Source organism: Erpetoichthys calabaricus, chromosome 12 (genome assembly GCF_900747795.2).
Source record: "Erpetoichthys calabaricus chromosome 12, fErpCal1.3, whole genome shotgun sequence".
Lineage (NCBI taxonomy): Eukaryota > Metazoa > Chordata > Cladistia > Polypteriformes > Polypteridae > Erpetoichthys > Erpetoichthys calabaricus.
This window is the reverse complement of record NC_041405.2, coordinates 46,890,000-46,912,227: the sequence shown is the minus strand read 5'-3', so window position 1 is coordinate 46,912,227 and position 22,228 is coordinate 46,890,000.

Here is a 22,228-nt window from a genome sequence, read left to right as displayed (position 1 = left end):
TTTAAACCAAATGAAATCCTTAAAATAAATAAACAGGTTGAATTAGGGATGCTTCTTTTCTCTCTGTCTGGTTTTAAATTCTCTTTTACTCTGTCATCCTTTTCTTATTTCTGAATTTACTTTTTTTACAACTCTCTACATGTGCGCAAGGTAAATGGTGTACTTAGAGGAATTTGGTACCAATGAGAAACATATTATGTTGTGAGTATCCCAGTGTATGAGTTGTTGAGGTAAACATTAAGTGTTAAAGCGGATTGGTTGAGGTTTGCACCTGGGGCTCATTTAAGGCCTAAGTGAGTACTGGAAAGAGGAGTTCAAGTTGGAGTTTGAGTTCATCGTTTTGTTCTCATTCAATTACGCTTTTGGTTGAGTTGCTCCAATATCATCAGATCTGTTGGATCTGTTGCACATAGCAGAGAGAACAGAGAAAACATAGGAAGTGCAAACTGACCTCTGTTTTATGTGAGCCATAGAACTGGCAGTTGGCACTGGATTTGGCGAAGGTGAGGGAATAGGAAAGAGAAAGGACAATTACGAACATACGAGATTATATTTCTGAATGACCTAAACTTTTGAAATGAATTCACCTTGAGAGAAATACTTTGGGTCTGACTCTGAGTGAATAGCCGCCGAAGAAGAGGTGCATGGATGGGTGGCTGGCTTATTGGTTTTTAATAGTTTTTATACTTGTGCTTTTAACATACATCTGGAAGTCATTGATTTACTTATTTGTTGTTTCTATTTCTGAATATGCCACTAATGACTTTTTAGTAGTTATTATGAAGAAGGTCACGATGTTGCACTTTGATTGGCACTGAACAAAATAAAGGACTTACTGATTGTACATTATTTTTGCAGGGGTTTGTGTCTGTCATTCCCTCACTAATGCTTGGTCACTAACTACAAGATACTAGGGTGGAATCATGCTGGGGCACAAGAGAGTAGGGTATCACCGCCTCATATCCTTTCACTATTTGGAGTGCACTTGAATCATAATACCTGGGTTCAAACCCCAGGTACTGTCTACGAGGAGATTGCATGTTCCCCACTTGTCTGCATTGGATTGTCCTTTAGGTGCTCTGGTTTAAATGTCCTACACTGGAACCTCTAATGTGCCCGTTTTGAGTGAATGCAAATGTTGCATGATTGAGTTTTGTGATGGACAGTGTTGCACCTAATGCTCTTTTGCCCTATGATTTTTTTTAATTTTAATGATGATAAGGGAAGTTCTTCATTAATTTCAGACTAAGACGTCTTACTGAGAGATTTTGCGGGATGCTTTGAGAAATTTCAGCAGGCAGACAGAGCTGGAGGTAGCAGAGTTAAAGACGCTAAGATCTGCATTGGGTGTGACAAGGATGGATAGGATTAGAAATGAGTGCATTAGAGAGTCAGCTCAGGTTGGAAGGTTGGGAGACAAAGTCAGAGAGGGGAGATTGCGTTGGTTTGGACATGTGCAGAGGAGAGATGCTGGGTATATTGGGAAAAGGATGTTAAGGATAGGGCTGCCAGGGAAATGGAAGGACTAACAGAAGGTTTATGGATGTGGTGAGAGAGGACATGCAGGTGATGGGAGTAACAGAACAAGATATAGAGGACAGAAAGATATGGAAGAAGATGATCCGCTGTGGCGACCCCTAATGGGAGCAGCAGAAAGAAGAAGAAGCAAGTTTTACATTGGAAAACTTTTTTTTTAATATTTGAAATGGACTAGTATCCCACACCAGATTAATTTTTACCTTGTACTTTATATTTCCAAGATAGGCTTCAGCTCCCCACACCTCTGGATTGTACTAAACATATCTGAGAATGCTATGTTTATTTAATTCTTATTGGAAGTTTTAAATTGAGATATTTGTGTTGAGAGGTTTCAGTATGGCAGGTTTCTATGGAAAGTGTAAAACTCTGAAAAAATTGTATAGAAATGTTCAAAATGAAAACTTTTCCTAAGTAGTTTCAAAATGAGAGATTTTCTATGAGAAGCTTAAATTGGGAGACCTCTAGGAAGTACTTCAGAATTAAAGATCACAATGGAAAGATATTTCTGTTGAAAGTGCCATATTGAATAGACACTGTAGAAAGTTCTGAACTTGGAATGCCTGAAAGATTTTAGTTTGGGGTGATTCTGCAAATTTCAGACTGGGGTGTTCTCTATCCATCCATTATCCAACCCGCTATATCCTAACTACAGGGTCACGGGGGTCTTCTGGAGCCAATCCCAGCCAACACAGGGAGCAAGGCAGGAAACAAACACAGAGCAGGGTGCCAACCCACCACAGGGCACGCACACACACACACCAGGGACAATTTAGAATTGCACCTAACCTGCATGTCTTTGGACTGTGGGAGGAAATCGGAGTACCCGGAGGAAACCCACGCAGACACAGGGAGAACATGCAAACTCCACGCAGGGAGGACCCGGGAAGCGAACCCGGGTCTCCTAACTGCGAGGCAGCAGCGCTACCCACTGCACCACCTTGCTGCCCCTGGGATGTTCTTTTCGAGTAATTCGGAGTCTTAGATATTTGTTATAGCTTTTCTGTCATTTTACATGTACAGTTTTTAGAATGGGTGATGATGTCTGTGCTGGGAGCTGTTCTGTTGAGCAAAGTGAATTTTGTTAAGATTCTCTTAAGCATAAGGTACAGTAAATGGAGAAGGCCACAGAACAGAACATTTCTGCTGGATGGCTAAGATTGAGGCTTTCTTTTGAGAACCTTTAGAAGGAAGAGTTTTTGAGTGGAAGATTCCTTAAAAACCTTTTACCAAAAAACAGACTTTGAAGATGCTTGATCTATTCCTGTATAACTGGGTCATCAAAGACAGAAGTGTTGTAATTCATGCCTGTTTGGAAACTACCTTCAAAAAATAAAAGATATCTGGTTTCATTGCTCTTCTCCATGGACTACACCTTGCCATTGTGCAATTTCTGTTTATTGAATCTTTGCCTGCTTATGCTTCCTGTTTTATTTATCATGGAAGATTTTTGGGATGACTGTAAGCTAAAACATAGAGTATATTTGTTTTTTCCCACTGCCAGATTCTTAGTTATGTAGTCACACTCATATGTCCTCCTCCCCAACTCTTGTCTTCTTATACTTGCACTCATCTGCCTCAAAAGGAGACACAGCACACAGTCACAATGCACTTGTTCCTAGAACTAAAGTCTGACTTCACCCAGAATTCACTGCTACCGTGTTTCACTTTCTCCATTGGAGGAGTTCCCTTCCTATTTTCTAAATTCTGAGTGACAAGACAGATCAAATTATACAAGCAAAGGTAGCATGTATAATCTTTTATTCAGTCATTATTGTCTTTAATATTCTTAATATTCTTAGTGTGCCAAAAACAAAAGCAATGAAAATGCATTTGATAAATCACCATACAACCTGGATGTCTCAACAGCTCTCATAAACAGCAGCCATACCACATGCACTTCAGAACAGGTCTTCCACCAGTAATTGGACGGGAGACCATTTGGGAGGGCTTGGGTTGCTGCTGGAAGATGTGTTGATGAGGCCAGCAAGAGGCTGAACGTGGGTCCCACTGTCCCAGTGCAGTGATAAGTACACAAAAATAGTGCCGTTCTTTGGATGAGATGTAAAGCTGAGGTCCTGACTCTCTCTGGTCATAAAAGATCCCTGGGCATCCTATGCATAGAGTAGGATGTATCCTGATGTCCTGGCTAATCTGCCCACCACAGCCTAGTCATTCTGGCCCCCCAATTATTCACTGTCTCTAACTGTCTTTCTCTCTCTCACCACTTTACCACCTAATAGCTAATGTGTGGTAAGCATACTGGGGCAAAAAATAGCTGCCATCACATCATCCAGGTGGATGCCACATATTAGTGATGGTTGAAATGGCTCTCTACTCACAGAGGCATTTTGAGTAGTGAGAAAAATTATATGTAAATGTAAAGAATTATTATTATTATTATTATTATTATTATTGACGATGATGGTGGAAACACCCATTGTCTCTTGAGGTTGCAATGCTGCAGCTCAAATATCTCACTGCACGGATCTTCTTGATGACTGCGTTCTCCGCTCGTCTTGCTTTACCTCAAAGCTGCTGAGTTTTTGAAGCTTGCCAGGGCCATGGTGAGTGCCTTCTTTATCCAATGTCATCCTGCACAAAGGTATTCAATGGCTTACACTTGAAAAGTCTAGCAAATGGCCATTAGAATTTGACCTTTCTTAAAATGTAATTTTTGCTACAGAGTACTGCCCTTTTGCAGTGGAAAGTTTCATTTTTGCTATTTTAACTACTCTGCCTTCTGTCTGATAACATTTCCTTTGTCTGTGCAGTTTAGACAGACTGCTTTTACTGAGATCAAAAGTTCAAGTAAAAAGAAAACTAAAAGGAAAGAACTTCCAGTTTAACATTCCTTACCACAAACTTATCACCTATAATCCTTCTTAACACTTGAAAGCACATAATACAATAATAAAATTACATTCCCCTACACTGCCATACTGCAACGTATTCATGCTGTTGAACTGAAGCTCACTTGGAGCAAATTGGTTTTAAATTCAAACAGACTCGAGAAACAATAGATAGAGTAAACATTTAGTATTACAATTTCACAGGGAGGCCCCTGTGATGGACTATTGAAAAATCCAGGGCAGATTCCTGCCTTGCCAGCTCTTCATGAACCTATATTGGTTAAAGAGGGCTACTTTTTTCTTGAAAACACATGGCTGATTTTGCGGATCCTAAAAAGCAATCAATATTTTCAATCCACTCATGTTTGCACTCACCAGAGATGTTCTCTTTTCTGGTAGCATATCTCAAAATTCAGGAACTAGCTAGGGAAGAGACACCATCACCAAAGCTCACCCACACAAAGACTGACAATTCGTCTTTGGACTAGCTGGGAAAAACAAATGCAAAAATGGGGAGAGTCAGTTTGTGGATTGAACCCACTTCTTTGGGGCTGTGAGGTGAAAGATGCCAAGCACTGGACCAGTTTGCTGCCCTGTAAGACATCGGTATTTCTCATTTTCTCTGAGCCTGGCTTGTTTAAGCTCGAGGGATTTGGAGTATTTGTGAGTTATTTCTGAGTGGCATGATATATTTCTGCCGGTTTTCTTTTGATCTAATCACCCACAGGCAGTTTTAAATGAGCTAGACATCGTATCACACCTCCACCTCTTCTTCATTCCCATGGTGATTGATTTTTAACATTTTAACTCTTTTAGGACATTCACTCTCTGTTGTCAGAGGGTTGTTTCTTCACCTCTGTTCTAAACCTAAGCACATACTGTGAAGAGAATAATGTGAAAAAAAAAGATTGGATCTCTCAAATTTGCCCTGCTTTAAATTCCAGCTTCATCCAGCTTCCTTTTTATTACATGTCGTGTGACTGATTTATTTTCTGATTACACTCACTGTAGTTCACATGGAGGCTGATTTGTTTTTCACTTCAGATAGTGAGCACACATTTTCTTTTGTATAAATTCAATTACTAAACCTTGTTGTCGACCTTTCTGAAATATGAATATAAGATTTTATAAAAAAGCATTATTTGATTTTCATGGGATATTGAGCCCTCTGACCTCTGGTGCCTTTCAGGCAGAGTAGATTGCAGTTGGTAAAACCCTCATCAGCCAAGAGATTAACAAGAAGTCTCCGACCCAGAAGTGTGCCGTACTAATTGTCAGGACCCCGTACGGCTTTGCTGGGTCAGCCACCCAAACATGGAGGGCAGAGGAGGGCCATTGCAAAGTTAATTAACGGCAAAAAGCCTTTTCGCACTGATAATGAGAGATGAGCTAACTTTACATATCTGAGGTTTTTTTTTTCTTTAAATTGTGCCGTTCACAGTTTTATCAGCTCTAAATGCTGGGAATGACACATTGCTTTTTGTGCAGGGTGATTAACTGAGTATACTGTACAGCCTCTTAGTGTCCCCCCAACATTTTGTTCATAATGGATTATTTCTGCCTGCTTTTTAGCTGACAGCTCCACTGAGGGCAGGTAATCTAGACTAAAACAAAGAACGCTTCTGCAGCACTCTCCTTTATGTTGCCATTAGGCCACAGAGATGCGGTCAGGATACATGGCTAAGGCTCTCTAGTGTTGGGAAAAAAAAAGAAAACAAAAACAAAACAAATGGGATTTTGCTTTCATGCAAGCTCTTCAGACAGTCATCTCTTTGACAGAAATTGGCTGTGTGACGTCGTCTCTGAGGTCTGAAAAATCACGCTTTATAGAAGAACTGAACACCCACAGATTTCTCCCATCAGTGTTCAGCACTTCTCAGGTGAGATGGCAGCTATAGAGTCTTCAGGGTTGTGTGTAATTCTACTAGTCCCTTTTAGGCCAATCAGAAGGAATATCATATTTACCCATTTTACAACCTGCTAATCAAGTGCAGATCTTATCCTAGTAGTATGAGGCTCACAACACATAATAACACCTAATGAAGTTCCAGGTTGTGACACTCATTAGTTTTTTATTTTAAATTTGAAAGGAATCAAAAGCATAGGTGCTGTTTGGGTAATGCCACCCAAAATGCAACATATGCAATATCGTAATACTGATAAATTAATTTTCTAATGTCATGTTGTCAAAGATCTTGTTGTCACATTGCAAAATGATAAACATTTCGAACAAAAACTGGGACATGCATGTAAAAAACAAAACAAAGTTCAAAAAAATATTTATATATAAAGTGAAACAAAACCGAAGCTTGGTAAGAGAGACAATAATCGTGACTGAGTGAACAATAGTGTCAAAACATAAATGTACATACGAGAAAAGAGCACAAGGAAAAACATTGAATACTTCAGGTATTTGGCATCTGCAGATCAGATAAGCATCTCCATTCATAACCGTCTCTTAATTCCGTCATATCAGAATCAGAATCAGAATCAGCTTTATTGGCCAAGTATATGTACACATACAAGGAATTGGACTCCGGTTTTACCTAGTATTGTCCCTGATGCTGGGAGATTGACTTAAGTGTTCATGAGGGTGATGGCCTGAGGAAAGAAACTGTTCACATGTCTGGTAGTTTTAGCGTACATTGCTCTGTAGCACCTACCAGAGGGAAGAAGTTGAAAAAGGTTGTAACCAGGGTGTGATGGGTCTGCAATGATGTTTTCTGCCCGTTTCCTGACTCGAGATCTGTATAAGTCTTGAATGGAGGGCAGATCAACACCAATGATTTTTTCTGCAATCCTGACTGTCCGTTGAAGTCTGTTCCTGTCCTGTTTTGTGGCTGAACCAAACCAGACTGTGATAGATGAACAGAGAACAGACTGGATTACTGCAGAGTAAAATTGGATGAGCAGCTCCTGAGGCAGGTTGAACTTCCTGAGCTGGCGCAAGAAGTACAACCTCTGCTGGGCCTTTTTAACAATTGTGTTTATGTTTAGTTCCCACTTTAGGTCCTGGGAAATTGTGGATCCCAGAAACCTAAAGTTTTCCACAGCAGACACAATGCTGTTGAGTAGTGTGAGAGGGGGCAGCACTGGGGGGCTGACTTCACAGGCTATGCCCCCTGGCAATACTGGAAACTGAATTAATCATTGGTGGCCTTTTACGACCCAAAATCATACCAAATCTGAACAGTAACATATCAGAATAGGTAGCTGTTTAGTGTTGCATCAGTGTTGTGAATCAATGGGGTAGCTGGAGTTTGTGCCACTCGGGGTGGGGCAGTGCGTCAATTTGCCACCCTCCAACATATCTGAATATGTTAATCTATTTAAATAGAAAATTAAAATGACATATAGAGAAAAATTAAGATACCTTTTGCATATATTTATTCATATATAGAAAAACAGCAATAATTTTTCACATATAATTATTTATAAGCATCAACTAGACAAGAATATACTGTAATATAGACGCACTGATAAGTCGTGTTCTAATTATTAGTTTAATATAATTACACTGTGAAAACCAGAATCAGTGTAGTGTACAAGTGATAGGTGGGGATGTTTTCTGCACAGAGGAAGAACACATTCGGACTGAAATGAAATTCTAAATTGTAAATTAGTTGTTAATGTTTCTAGAAATTATTATCGGTGTAATGTTAAATTTCAACTGCTGTGTCTGATGCCGTCACAGAAGGACGGTCTGAAAATTATTTTTGAAGCATTTGTGGATAAAAATCAGAGAATTGTACTTTTTTCATTCATGAGTGACATTTTTCCGAACCTCGCTGCTTACATACGAATTGTACTGAGCCTTTTGGCCAATAATGCCACCGACAAAAATGTGCCGCCTGGGGCAGACCGCCCCCTCCTAGCTATGCCACTGTTGTGAATAGGGTCTTTACTTAATTTCTCTGTATTTTCTTTACCTTTTTGTGAGTTGAGTCGAAATACTAGTTTAGAGATTTTTTTTTTACATCCTGATTTTGATTCTGAGATTAGTTTTGTGGTCAGTCTTATTTTTTTATGTTGTCTATTTATTTGGGCTGTTTTTTTTTTCCACCATTTTGGTTATTTTACATCATCCCATTGTTATGTGTGTGTGCTGCCGATAATGTTGCAATGGGTTAAAAGGTCTCCTTTTTGGCCATTTCATTATCTGACTTTGTGGATTCAAGGCACCATTTTTTCAATCGTATCTGCACTTCTGAAACCTGTTTCCTAATATTCTTTTCCTGGTTTTAACTTGTACTTGACTTTTTGAATTTGATTTTTGACATCTGATTTGGCTTTGGTAACAGGCTACTCTCCTGCATATGAAAAGTCATCCCAGATAAAGAAGAGTTGGAATCATCGGATAGAAAGACTCTCTCAACCAGCACAGACTACACTATAGAAAGCCCAAGAGGATTTAAGCAGCCAGTTGGGGGTCTCCAGGACTGGGACAGTGACTGTGTCTGACTTTGTTTTTGACTTTCTCTTTTACAGTTTTAATCTCCTCCGTTGTTAACTGGCCATAGTTTATCTATTAATTAATGGACAGATCTTGATGGGTTCTATTTATGTTCAGTTTCTACCGTGTTCTCTGTGTTTTTCAACAAATCTCTATTTTTATATATACTGGATTTAGTAATTAGTATAATCTATACTTGTATTGCATAAGAGACTTGTTCACAGTGCTCTATGCCTGCAGTCAGTGAAGAGAGCTATACAAATAATAAGTTCTAAACAGTTCAGCAGATCTCACAGTTTTCAACCTTTTATTTTATTTCTAACTTTATTTCTGTTTACTTTTACAAATATTCTTTCTAGGGTTTCCAGAAGGAGTAATAATCAGAATGAGTTGAGTAACAGATCTTAAACCAGAAACACTTGCAACCACCTCCAAAACTTCATTAAATATTCCTCTTTACCCCTCCAACTAACAGCTGTGAGGGACGACCCGTGTTCGTACCCCACCAGGATGCCCTCGGGATGGAAAGACCGGGGGAGAGAGCGTGGACAGGACATTATCTCAATCGGAGCACTAGATGGCAGTCCATCCTTGGTTGTAGCGGTGCCTCAGATTCCCACAGGGCATACTGGGAATTGAAGTTCTTCAACTCAGCCCTGTTATGTTCCGTGGGTGCCACCAGGGGTTGCTGCAGGTACTGGAGAGCCCTACTTCATGGGGTTTCTGACTAACCTGGAAGTGTTTTCAGACCTCGTCTACAGAACACCGGAAGTACTACAGGGTGGGAGATGAAAGGAGCTGCCTGTCTCACATGGATGAGCCAGAGTCGGGAGGAAGGTGGGCAGCACTTGTGTGGATGAGGCAGTGAAAGACAGGGAGAAAGAAAGACAAAATGGTTACTGTATTGTGCTTAATGATATATTGAAAATGTAGCTGCGTTTTCCCAAAGTTACCAAAGTTCAGTAACTCTAACTTAAAAAAAAATGGGATTCAACAAAGGCCTGACGCGCAGAAATGATTCCACAGACAAAATATCTTCATTTTTAAGTGTTTAGTTAAGTTTCAAAATAAAACAGTTCACACAAAAAAGAAAATTAATATAGCAAAAAAAGGAAAGATTTATAATTAGAAAAGTTCAGTTCTAAGCTTAATCTTGTTACATCTTAAGTCATTACTATTCACTTATCATTTCTGAACCATTTCAAAACGTTTCCGAACCATTTCAAAGCATTAAGAAAACTGTATGCTTATCCCATTTCTAACTTGAAAATGGGTCTTTCAAGTCCCTGTTTACTGGGACCTGTTCTAAACACAACAGAATCTAATATCACACTGTTTCTCAGTTATAGCAAGAAGGTTCTATCTCTTACTAACTTATAGGGGGAAAAGACCATACCATTGTCTATGACTATGGAAGAAATTATATTCTATTCAAATTAAGCAAACATTAATATGAGTTTATCTCAAAATTTTAACTTTCTAAGATTGGCTCTTACAGTACTTGTGCCTGTGGTGGTGGGAAATGGCAGCTTTAAAGAGTTTCCCACAATAAAGACTCTTTGGGCTTTTAACTTGTATCTGTTTTTGCTTGTGTTGGGTGTTTGTGGAGGTGCAGCACCCCATGGTGTCCACACAACCTAATTCAACATTGTAATGTAACCACATAATTATGTTTATGGCAGAACTATTGTGATCATTGGCATTTAAAGTCAGTCAGTAACATTAAGGAAACCATAAGGGATGGATATCAGACACTTTTTAAAACTCAGAGCTACAGGTGAGAATGCTCCTTCTGAATTCATGAAAATTTTGGGGGCTTATGATTCCACTTCAGGAATTGACAGAAATGGTATTGGTCTGCTGAAGGAAAATTATGCAGGCCCACTCAAAATTAACCCTCACCTCATTGTGGCTGAAATGGAGCCTTTTGTCTGTTCAACATCTGAGGTCACTCTAAAGACATACCAGTGTAAAGCTAACAGTGAAATATTTCCGAACCTCTAAAAACTCATAAAGGTTATCTTTTACTCTCACAGCTGGGACTATAACATCTGAAAAAAAATGCTTTTCTACAATGAGAAGAATTAGGAACCATGCAGGATCAAGGGTTCTATTCACCGGCTGTTCTTAAAATTGAGTAGGACTTAGCAGCAAGTTTAGACTCAGTCAAAATTGAGGACATCTATGAAAACTGGAAGAAACGGTGAGTCATTCTTCACTAAGGTAAGTTGTATCCTTCTTCTACGTTGAAATATAGTTTTGAAGCTTTTATAGCATACCCCATTTTGAAAAACCAATGGTAGGCCACTGTGTTATGTCCTTTCCCCCCTTACTTAAAATGTGGAAATCTATGTATGGTTAAAAGAAAAATAAAGTCTCAAATTCAAAGGTAAGATGAAGGAAAATGTTCTACCACTAGAGACTCTATACATATATACTCAACCTATCCTTTAAAGATAATCTGTTGTCATCTGGTTTTGGATACCTTCTTTCTTTTAATAACTAACATGAATAAAAAGAATTATGTATTGACTCAACTGGCCTTTGTCAAATATTAGATTGTGGTTGAAGACCTGGAGATACAAGAGTAAATCAAAACGTAATCCTGCAGTTGAGCATCCACGTTTATTTGACATTGGCTTCAACTAAACTGAAGTCAGAGGGCTGCACTGTGCATGCTTGAACTACCCATTAGCCATCACAAGCATGTTGCACTGTGTCAGCTTCTATCCATTGCAGTTACCGAATAATTTTCAAATTGCTTTTACTTTTTGTTTTACCTTTGTATTCTTGTTATACTTCACAGAGGAAAACAAGATGGGTGCATATACTTCTTCACAGCACTGTATATGCAGTTGAAATATGCAGACAATGGCTGTTTGAGCTGGATATGTCAATGTCTCTGTTATCCTCACTCACTCTTTTTCATCAATACATTATTAAAATAGAAAAAGCATACAAAACACTCCAGATGTCTTCATGAACTTCTACCCCTTTGAGAAGTTACATATAACAGGTAAAAAGTTAAATGATCTTAGATATATTTGTTCCCGCTGGCATTTTTATTAAAGAACAATAACAAAAAAAAGTTTTTTAAGGGAAAATGTTATGAATAATTAACTCCCCACCCCTGCCCCCGTACACCACATCACCATTGAGCTACCTCCAGGACGCATTCTCTGTAATTCTTTGTCAAAGGTAATAACTGTCTGAGATTTAGAGACATGGAAGGAAAGACCCGATGTGCTGAAACCGTTTTGATGCTTACTTGATCCTCTAATCTTGATTTCTACACCTGAGGTCTGTGACAGATATAAAAATAAATACTTTGGCAGCTTTCCGAAACAATAAATTGCTTTTCTTGATGTTTATTTAGCTTGCTGGTCTCTTCACAATAAGAAGCCAGATCGAACACACTTTATTCTTTGTTGTTTGCTCCTGCTCCTATTTTATTTTTCCTACTCATGTTTTATATTTACATTTTTAAAATCCTAATTTCACCTCACTGCTAAAACAGCCTAATCTCCTGTGTTGAAAAAGGCATGCATTCTGTCAAAATCTTTTTCGCCTCTCGTCATTTAATTTTTTCTTTTTCAGAATTGTGTGTCACTCGCTTTAAGCCGCTCTTTCTTTGAGAAAACAGAAGTGGCGTTTCAGATCAGACTTAAATTGATTTGCAGGCTTCCCTCTACTGACTGAGATTTTTCTGATTTTGATAAAGATCTTTATTACTTTTGTTTTTTCTTTCTGCAATCAAACAGATGTTAAATGCCACAAGAAAGAATTGGAGTCATAAAAATACACATATAAATAAACAGTAGATCACTAAAATGCTGGAATAAAACTATTAATAAGAAACTAAATATGTAAGGAGAGGAATATATGCATGATAAAAGGGTGGGCAAAGCAGTAATCATAATAAATACACAGAAGAAATAATACTTTTAGGGAGTTTAAGCCTGTCCCAGCAGAAGTGGGTGGCAGGTGGCAGCCAATCGTGAACAAGATGTCAGGTCATAACAGGGCACAATGATGCACTCGCCCACACACTCACGTACTCTGCTAATTCACTTTGAGGCCAATTAAGAGGTGTCAGTGAACAGCATGTTGTTGGATTGAGGGAGGAAGGTAAATAAATAAATGTAAGCATTTGTGCAGAAAACAGATATTAAATGAAATTAGTTAATGGTTTAAAATACATAAACATAACAAAACTTTACATTTTCAAACCCACTCAATTCAGATCATCATCTGGGGGAGAATGGGGAGATCTCAGCAGCACTGTGCTCAGGGCAGAAGCTTAGTCTTGTGTGGTGCCAATCCATTAGTGAGCTGCAAGTTCAAAAGTAAATAAAAATAAGTAAATACATTTTTAAACAAAGCTATGACAAAGTACATGGGATTCAGAAAGAATTCAGACCCCTTCACTTTGTTCACATTTTGCTGTGTTGCAACTGTGCGCTAAAATCATCTACATTATTTTTTTCCCACATTAAACAGCACTCAATACCCCAGTGACAAAGAGAAAACAGCATTTTAGAAATGTTTGCAAATTTATTAAAAATTAAAAACAAAAATATCCCATTAACACAATATTCAGATCTTTTGCTCAGTACTTCATTGAAGCCCCTTTGGTAGCGATTACAGCCTGGAATCTTTTGGGTTCGACATGACAATTTTCACACACCTGGATTTGAGGATTTTCTGCCATTCTTCTTGCAGATTCTCTCAAGCTCTGCCAAGCTGGATGGAGACTATCAGTGGGAGGCTGTTTACAGGTCAATCGAGAGATGTTTGAATGGGTTCAAGTTCAAGGACATTCCAGGAGTTGTTCCTGCTTTGTGTTTAAAGTCATTGTCCTGTTGGTAGGTAAAGATCCAGAGCTTTCTGGAGCAGGTTTTCATTAAGGATATCATCTGTGTTTCAGTGTTCCCTCACCCCTGTCTACTCTCTCAGTCTCTGCTGCTGAAAACACCCCTACAGTATTATGCTGCCACCATGCTTCCCTGCTGGGATGGTATTCCACAGGTGATTAGCGGTTTCTTTTTTCCTCTAGATATGGCACTAATCTTGGTTTCTTCAGATCAGAGAATCTTGTTTCTTACAGTCTGAGAGTCATTGATATGCTTTTTTGCAAACTACAAGTGGGATTCCATTTGTGTTTTACTGAAGAAGGGTCTCTGTCTGGCCATTCTGTAATAAAGCCAAGACTGGTGAAATGTTGAAGTGATGGCTGGATTTGTGGAAGTTTCTCACATCTCCACACAGCTTCTCTAGAGTTCAGCAACTGTGACTATCGATTTCTTGGTCACCTTTATCACAATTGCTCAGTTTGGCTTGGAAGTCATATCTAGGAAGAGTTGTAGTTGTTCCAAACGTCTTTCATTTAAGAACTATGGCATTAATTGTGCTTTTGAGAACCTTCCTTGCAGCAGAGATTTTTTGTAGCCTTCCCCAGATCTGTGCCTTAGCACAATTCTGTCTCAAAGCTCTGTGGGCAGTTCCTTTTACCTCAAGGCTTGGTTTTTGCTGTGATAAACATTGTTGGACCTTAAATAGACAAGTGTGTAATTTTCCTAATCCTGTCCAATCAATTAAATTGACCACACATGGACTCCAAAAAAAGGTGGAAAAACATTTCATTGATGATTAAAAGAATGGGATGCACTTGATCCAAATTTCAAAGGTCATAGCAAAAAGTCCTGATTTCTCTTTGTCATTCTGGGTATGTAGGATGTGGATATGGAAAAAATTGTATTAAATATTACAGGTAAAGACTGCAACATAACAAAATGTGATAAAAGTAAAAGTGTCTGAATGCTTTCTGAATCCAAAGTATATAAATACACACTGTCACATATGTGCCTCAGAGCGTCATCCTCCAAAGTCCTCCCAGGTACGTAGTTCCACCCTTAAGACCGAGAGGGATCACTGCTGCTAACTACTGTCACTCACGTGTGCATGGGAGGCAGCTAAAGGGTTTGAATAGTGACAATTCTGTGTCTGACCAGTTGGTGGCAATGTGCACTGACTTTTTCTCTCAGTCCTCTGCAGACCATTCACAGGAAATTGCACAGGGTTCCAGTGCCCATGATGACATCAGTTCCTGCCCAGACCCTGGCACTGTCGGCTTCGTCGCCCATGATGATGTCACTTCTGGTTCTGCCCTCCACGATGATGTCACTTCCTGCCCAGACAACACCACTTCGGGTGCTGTCGCCCATGATGACGTCATTTCCGGGTCCACCTTCCAGGATGACATCACTTCCTATCCAGACCTTTAAAGTTGCCATCTTTGCCACATGTCATCAGTTCTGTTTTGGACTTTGAACTCCGCAAAATCCAACCCTTTTGCAGCCAGGGCATAATATACAGGTGGCTGCCCCAAACCTTTTTATGTCTCCTGTCCATTCTTGTGACACTACGTTGTGTCACAAACTCCACAAAGAGCCATAACAAGGTTTAGGGCAGCCACCTGTATATTTGGTTTTCTGGCTGCAAAGTTGCAAATAAATGACAGCACTGATGTGCACAAAATGGAGTCCAAAACAGAACTGAGGGAATAGGAGAAAGGTGGAGGTTTTTTAAGGTCAGGACAGGAAGTGACGTCAAAGGGGCCGGGATCACAAGGGTCTTCAGCCATAGGCTCAAGCCCGGACGTGACATCAAAGGTGCCGGAGCTGGCAAGGTCTTCCTCCATAAGCTTGGACCCGGAGGTGTGACATCAACAGGGCCAGGTGGAATCTCCCGTGAATGGTCTGCAGGAAAGTGAGATAAAGAATCAGTGCATTCTGCCACATCCTGGTCTGATTCGGAACTTCCCTCACTTAAGCACTTTAGCTGCCTCACATGCGCACGTGTCTGACAGTTAACTTCCTTTTCCTATACAGTACCGGAAAAAAACGGCCAGTGAGGGCAATTATCAATTACAGTCTCATAAAACATGACTGCCTGAAAGGGGGAGTCACTTCCTGACCGAGCAACCAAATAGATGGAGCTTCTCTATAACGTGTGAGGAACCTTTAAAGTCTTTGGCTCTGAGTTACCTGGAGGCTGTTTTTATTTTGATGAAATCAAGTGTTCCTTTTTTCTTTTTCACATCTGAAGCAAACAGGGATGGCCAAGTTGGCGTCCCAACATTTATTTTGTTAGGACTGCCATTCCCTTGGATGTCCACAACACATATAATAGAAATTCAGAAATACATTAAAAAAGATTAATGAATTGGCAGATAAATGCAGATTGAAACAGAGGTAAAACAACAAAATTGAATAAATGAATAATATGTAAACTAATATGCAAGTGCATCAATAGACAAAGAAATCAAGCATCCATTTACTGAACATTCAGTTGTAGGGCTGAGTGGAGCTTAATCTTATCCCTCCATCAGCAGGTACAAGCAGAAATCAGCCCTTGATGGGGTGTCAGTTCATCACAAGCACCCACATGTGGACACCTCTACAAAGGGATAGTGTAAAGTTACCAGTTACCTAAATCTGTAAGTGTTTGGGATGTGAAGAGCAACAGGAGAAAATACCATTACAGATTGGAAAATGACACACATGGTTATCAGGTTAAACTGACCGTTGTGTCACATACAAAAAAATAAACCAATAATGTTAACTTTTGAAAAACAGTCATTTGTAGAAGATAGAAAACTCTAAACCAATAATAAGGCCAAGGAAGCCACTATGCTCAAACAAAATGCAGTGCCTATAAAAAGTATTCACCACCTTTGAAATTTTCACATTTTATTGTTATACAGAGTTTAAACACTGTAGATTTAATTTGTCCTTTTTGACATTGATCAACAGAAAAACTGAAAACAGATCTCTGGTCTATATGCCACATTCAGGAGTACTCTTGACAATACAGCTATTGTGGCGTGTATGAGGAGTGGGCAGGAAGAGGAGTGTGATTGGAGCTTTCAGTGACTGGAACAGTACACAACGAAGACCAAAGAGATGATTATGGATTTCCGTAGGTCTAAGCTCCCTTTCAGCCTGTTAATATCCGAAAGGAGGACATTGAGGTGGTGCAGACTTATACACAGTTAGGCATCCACCTTGATGACAGACTGGACTGGTCAGTGAACACAGATGTCTTCTACAGGAAAGGAAAGAACAGATTCTTTTTTCCTTAGAAGACTCAGATTATTTAATGTACGCAACAAAATGCTGTATTTGTTCTATCAGACAGTTGTTGTCTGTACTCTTTTCTGCTGTCATTTGTTAGGGAGGTAGTATGACAGATAAGAACACTAAGAGGCGGGACAAGCTGGTGAATAAGGCCTGCTTGGTACTGGGCAGGTCTATGGACTCACTGGGAATTCTGGTGGAAAGGTGTTTGGGTAAGAAGGTACAGGCCATCCTTGACAATAGCAGTCACCCTCTCCATTTTGGTGGGTGAGAGAAGGAAATGTCTTTCGTCTTCTCTCACTTCTCTCATTTGCTCCTACTGCTGGGAGGTTTTATAACTCTGTTATCAACACAAGTGATTAGTGACCTGTTTACCACTTTACCTTCCAAAACTGTAATAACTGACCCATTTGTACTTTTTTTACTATTTATGTTTGTTCTTGTTGCTTTTATAAAAATTTCTAACAACTGAGCTACTGGATACCTGAATTTCCCTGAGGGGCTGAATAATCTACAGTGCATCCGGAAAGTATTCACAGCGCATCACTTTTTCCACATTTTGTTATGTTACAGCCTTATTCCAAAATGGATTAAATTCATTTTTTTTCCTCAGAATTCTACACACAACACCCCATAATGACAACGTGAAAAAAGTTTACTTGAGATTTTTGCAGATTTATTAAAAATAAAAAAATTGAGAAAGCACATGTACATAAGTATTCACAGCCTTTGCCATGAAGCTCAAAATTGAGCTCAGGTGCATCCTGTTTCCCCTGATCATCCTTGAGATGTTTCTTCAGCTTAATTGGAGTCCACCTGTGGTAAATTCAGTTGATTGGACATGATTTGGAAAGGCACACACCTGTCTATATAAGGTCCCACAGCTCACAGTTCATGTCAGAGCACAAACCAAGCATGAAGTCAAAGGAATTGTCTGTAGACCTCCGAGACAGGATTGTCTCAAGGCACAAATCTGGGGAAGGTTACAGAAAAATTTCTGCTTCTTTGAAGGTCCCAATGAGCACAGTGGCCTCCATCATCTGTAAGTGGAAGAAGTTTGAAACCACCAGGACTCTTCCTAGAGCTGGCCGGCCATCTAAACTGAGCGATCGGTGAAGAAGGGCCTTAATTAGGGAGGTGACCAAGAACCCAATGGTCACCCTGTCAGAGCTCCAGAGGTCCTCTGTGGAGAGAGGAGAACCCTCCAGAAGAACAACCATCTCTGCAGCAATCCACCAATCAGGCCTGTATGGTAGAGTGGCCAGACGGAAGCCACTCCTTAGTAAAAGGCACATGGCAGCCCGCCTGGAGTTTGCCAAAAGGCACCTGAAGAACTCTCAGACCATGAGAAAGAAAATTCTCTGGTCTGATGAGACAAAGATTGAACTCTTTGGTGTGAATGCCAGGCGTCACATTTGGAGGAACCCAGGCACCGCTCATCACCAGGCCAATACCATCCCTACAGTGAAGCATGGTGGTGGCAGCATCATGCTGTGGGGATGTTTTTCAGCGGCAGGGACTGGGAGACTAGTCAGGATAAAGGCAAAGATGACTGCAGCAATGTACAGAGACATCCTGGATGAAAACCTGCTCCAGAGCGCTCTTGACCTCTGACTGGGGCGACAGTTCATCTTTCAGCAGGACAACAACCCTAAGAACACAGCCAAGATATCAAAGGAGTGGCTTCTGGACAACTCTGTGAATGTCCTTGAGTGGCCCAGCCAGAGCCCAGACTTGAATTCGATTGAACATCTCTGGAGAGATCTTAAAATGGCTGTGCACCAACGCTTCCCATCCAACCTGATGGAGCTTGAGAGGTACTGCAAAGAGGAATGGGCAAAACTGGCCAAGGATAGGTGTCCCAAGCTTGTGGCATCATATTCAAAAAGACTTGAGGCTGTAATTGCTGCCAAAGGTGCATCGACAAAGTATTGAGCAAAGGCTGTAAATACTTATGTACATGTGATTTCTGTTTTTTTATTTTTAATAAATTTGCAAAAACCTCAAGTAAACTTTTTTCACGTTGTCATTATGGGGTGTTGTGTGTAGAATTCTGAGGAAAAAAATGAATTTAATCCATTTTGGGATAAGGCTGTAACATAACAAAATGTGGAAAAAGTGATGCGCTGTGAATACTTTCCGGATGCACTCTATCTATCTATCTATCTATCTATCTATCTATCTATCTATCTATCTATCTATCTATCTATCTATCTATCTATCTATCTATCTGATTTAAATTATTACGATTATACAACACAGAATAATTGATCACATAAGTACTCGCTCTAGTCCAGGTCAGTACTTAATAAATACCAGTTTGGCAGCCATGACAGCCTTGAGTCTATTTGCACAGGTCTCTTATCAGCTTTGCACATCTGAACACTACAATGTTGTCCCCATTGCCCTTTGCAAAACTGCTCAAGCTCTTTGTTGTTTCTAAGCCATTCCTCTGTAGCTTTGGCTTTAGGCTTGGGGTTGTTGTCTTGCTGGGTCACAAATCTTCTCCTAAGTTACTTAAAACTACTTCAGATTTTACCTCAGGATTTCTTTATTTTGCCGCATTCAGTTTACTCCCCACCATCACAAGTGCTCTAGGGTCTACTGCAGAGAAGCATCCCCACATCATTATGCTGCCACCACCATGCTTCATGTTCAGGATGCTGTGTTTTGTTCAAACATGCCATTTAGCCTGATAGCAAGAAAGCTCAATTTTGGTTTCATTACAGGTACAAAAATGAGAACAAAAAAAACTAAATGCAGAAAACAATGATGCTGCTGTCTCCTGGCTTCTCCAACACTTCATGTCCACACTGTACCAATGCTCCACTTTACTAAGTGCCGTAACTTGCCACCTGGTGTCTCTCCTCTCTACAGTCAAGGGCTTATAGGAAACTCTCTTCCCAACTGCAGCACTTTGGGCCTATATAGGCAGCACTTTGTATGCCTTAGAGGACCCCAAATGAAAGCTCTACCTTGCATTCCTTCAACCCTGTGCCTTTCCTTGCCTTTAGAGGACAAGCTCTCTAAGACAGGGCTAATGCTGCATGTATTACTTGAGAGGCAGCACAGCCCACATGTTTCCTTATCAGACCATGTCCCCCCCAGTGGCCTGGAGGTGTTGTAATGTCCAGACTACCTTTCCCGATCACTTCTTCTGCTATGATGTAATGGTGTCCCTGCATATGGTCCTTTGCAGGTTTTTGAGTACTCCGCAAGTCCGACATGGTAAGTTATATTGTCAGTATCATATCAGGACTGGGTATAGCCCTTGTTACGACACGCTTCACATTGCACCCAGAGCAGTGCCAACATTATAAACTAAATAAATGCAACTTTAGATTATGAATTATGAATAAATACTTGAATAATACAGGAGAAAGAGAACAGTAAATATAATAAGATAAAAAGAAAGCAAATGAATGAATGGTGTAATAAATTCACACACACAAGAAAAGAAATAACAAACAAGAATGCCTTTAGCTAAAGACACAAGAAAAGAATAAACAGAATTACTTAAGTAAATATGTAAACAAATAAATAAATGTGCTATTAAATCAATCAATAGATAAGCAGTTTTTCATCTAAAATAGTAATTATAAGGGAATGTCTAAATATGATAAGAAAAAAAAAGAAATCCATTAATTTTCCAAAGATGTCTAATTCAAGATGTTTACAATAGCAGGTTGCAGCAGCCTGTCCCAGTAAAAGTGAGCACAAGGCACAAACCCTCCTAGGGAGGACCACCATTTCATGACAGGGCACACTTATCAAACCATCACTCAGTCACTCTCTGACGCTGGGTCAGTTTAATGCTCTGGATCAACCTGAAATGTGTGTGTTAGGGATTCAGGATAAAGCTGGAAAACCTGGAAAAAAACCTCACACAGACACAGGGAGAATGTGCAAACACCACACAGACTCAGAGTTATCTTCATATGAATAAACAAATAAACTAGTAAACATTCTGGAAGATAAGACATTAAGTCATTGATGTTATAATTACCAGGAAGTCATAAATCATTGTGTACAGATTCTGAATATTAATGAAATGTCACTATATATAAACCATGAGATGTGCTTCTTGAGTAATTCCTTTTGATAAGGAATCGTGGCTCATTAATTAATTAAATAAATAATGAGGTGTGTGACAGTTTTGTTCTTTTGTTCCAATGCAGTAGTTTTGACAAGGACAACCAAACTGCTGTCGGTCCCGGCCTGTCGCTGTTCTGTTGTAACTGGAAGATACTGTCAGAAAGCCTCTGCGCCCGGTCACTATTCATGGAGTGGATATGGAGGAGGCACAGAGCTACAAGTACTTTGGGTTCCACATCAATAATCAGCTGCAATGGTCTGGTAACACTGAAGAATTATAAAAGGACAAAGCAGTTGCTCCTGACATTCTTTGCAAGCTCTATATCATAAAAACTGTTCAATACAAACCAAGGGACATTATGCTCAGAGTATATAAGGCACTGTTTAGTCTCGCGCAGAGGAGAATGCATGGGGGCCTAATCCTGGTCTTCAAACTTCTGAAGGGCATTGATAAAGTGATTCCAGCAGATTTCTTTCAAATGAACGCTGCATCACCATGAACGCCAGTGGAAATAAATGTGTAGTGCATTTGAGGCTGAAGCCAAGAAACACTTCTTTACATAAAGTGTTGAGGGAATCTGGAACAAACTACGAAGCCATGCAGTTGAAGCAGAAACCTTGATAACCTTTAAGAAGTATCTGAATGAGGGATTGGAACCGTTTAGCTATTAACATATTAACTTTTGCTTTTCAAATTTCATACATTTTTATGGATTTATATAGTGTGCACGCGGCACGCGGCTGTGGGTGGTACCCAGCCGGGATGCCCAAGGGGACAGGAGGAGGGCTTACGCCTCCTCCAGACAACGAGGGGGCGGCCCCCCTGGTGGCTTTGGGGACCACTGGTACGTAGCTTTGAAGCTCAAACCTGTAGGGGCCCGTGGTCACCGCCAGGGGGTGCCCCGATGCCTGTAGAGCCCTGGCCCGCAGCACTTCCGCCACACCCGGAAGTGCTGGGGGGAAGAAGACCAGGGACATACGGAGTGCTTCCAGGTGCGCAGCTGGTACTTCCGCCACGCTGGGGAGTGCCGGCGGAAGACAATCGGGAGGCACCTGGAGCACATCCGGGAGGGGATAAAAGGGGCCGCCTCCCTCCGTTCGATGGCTGGATTCGGGAGTGAAGGAAGACAAGGTCTTGGAGGAGGAAAGGAGGC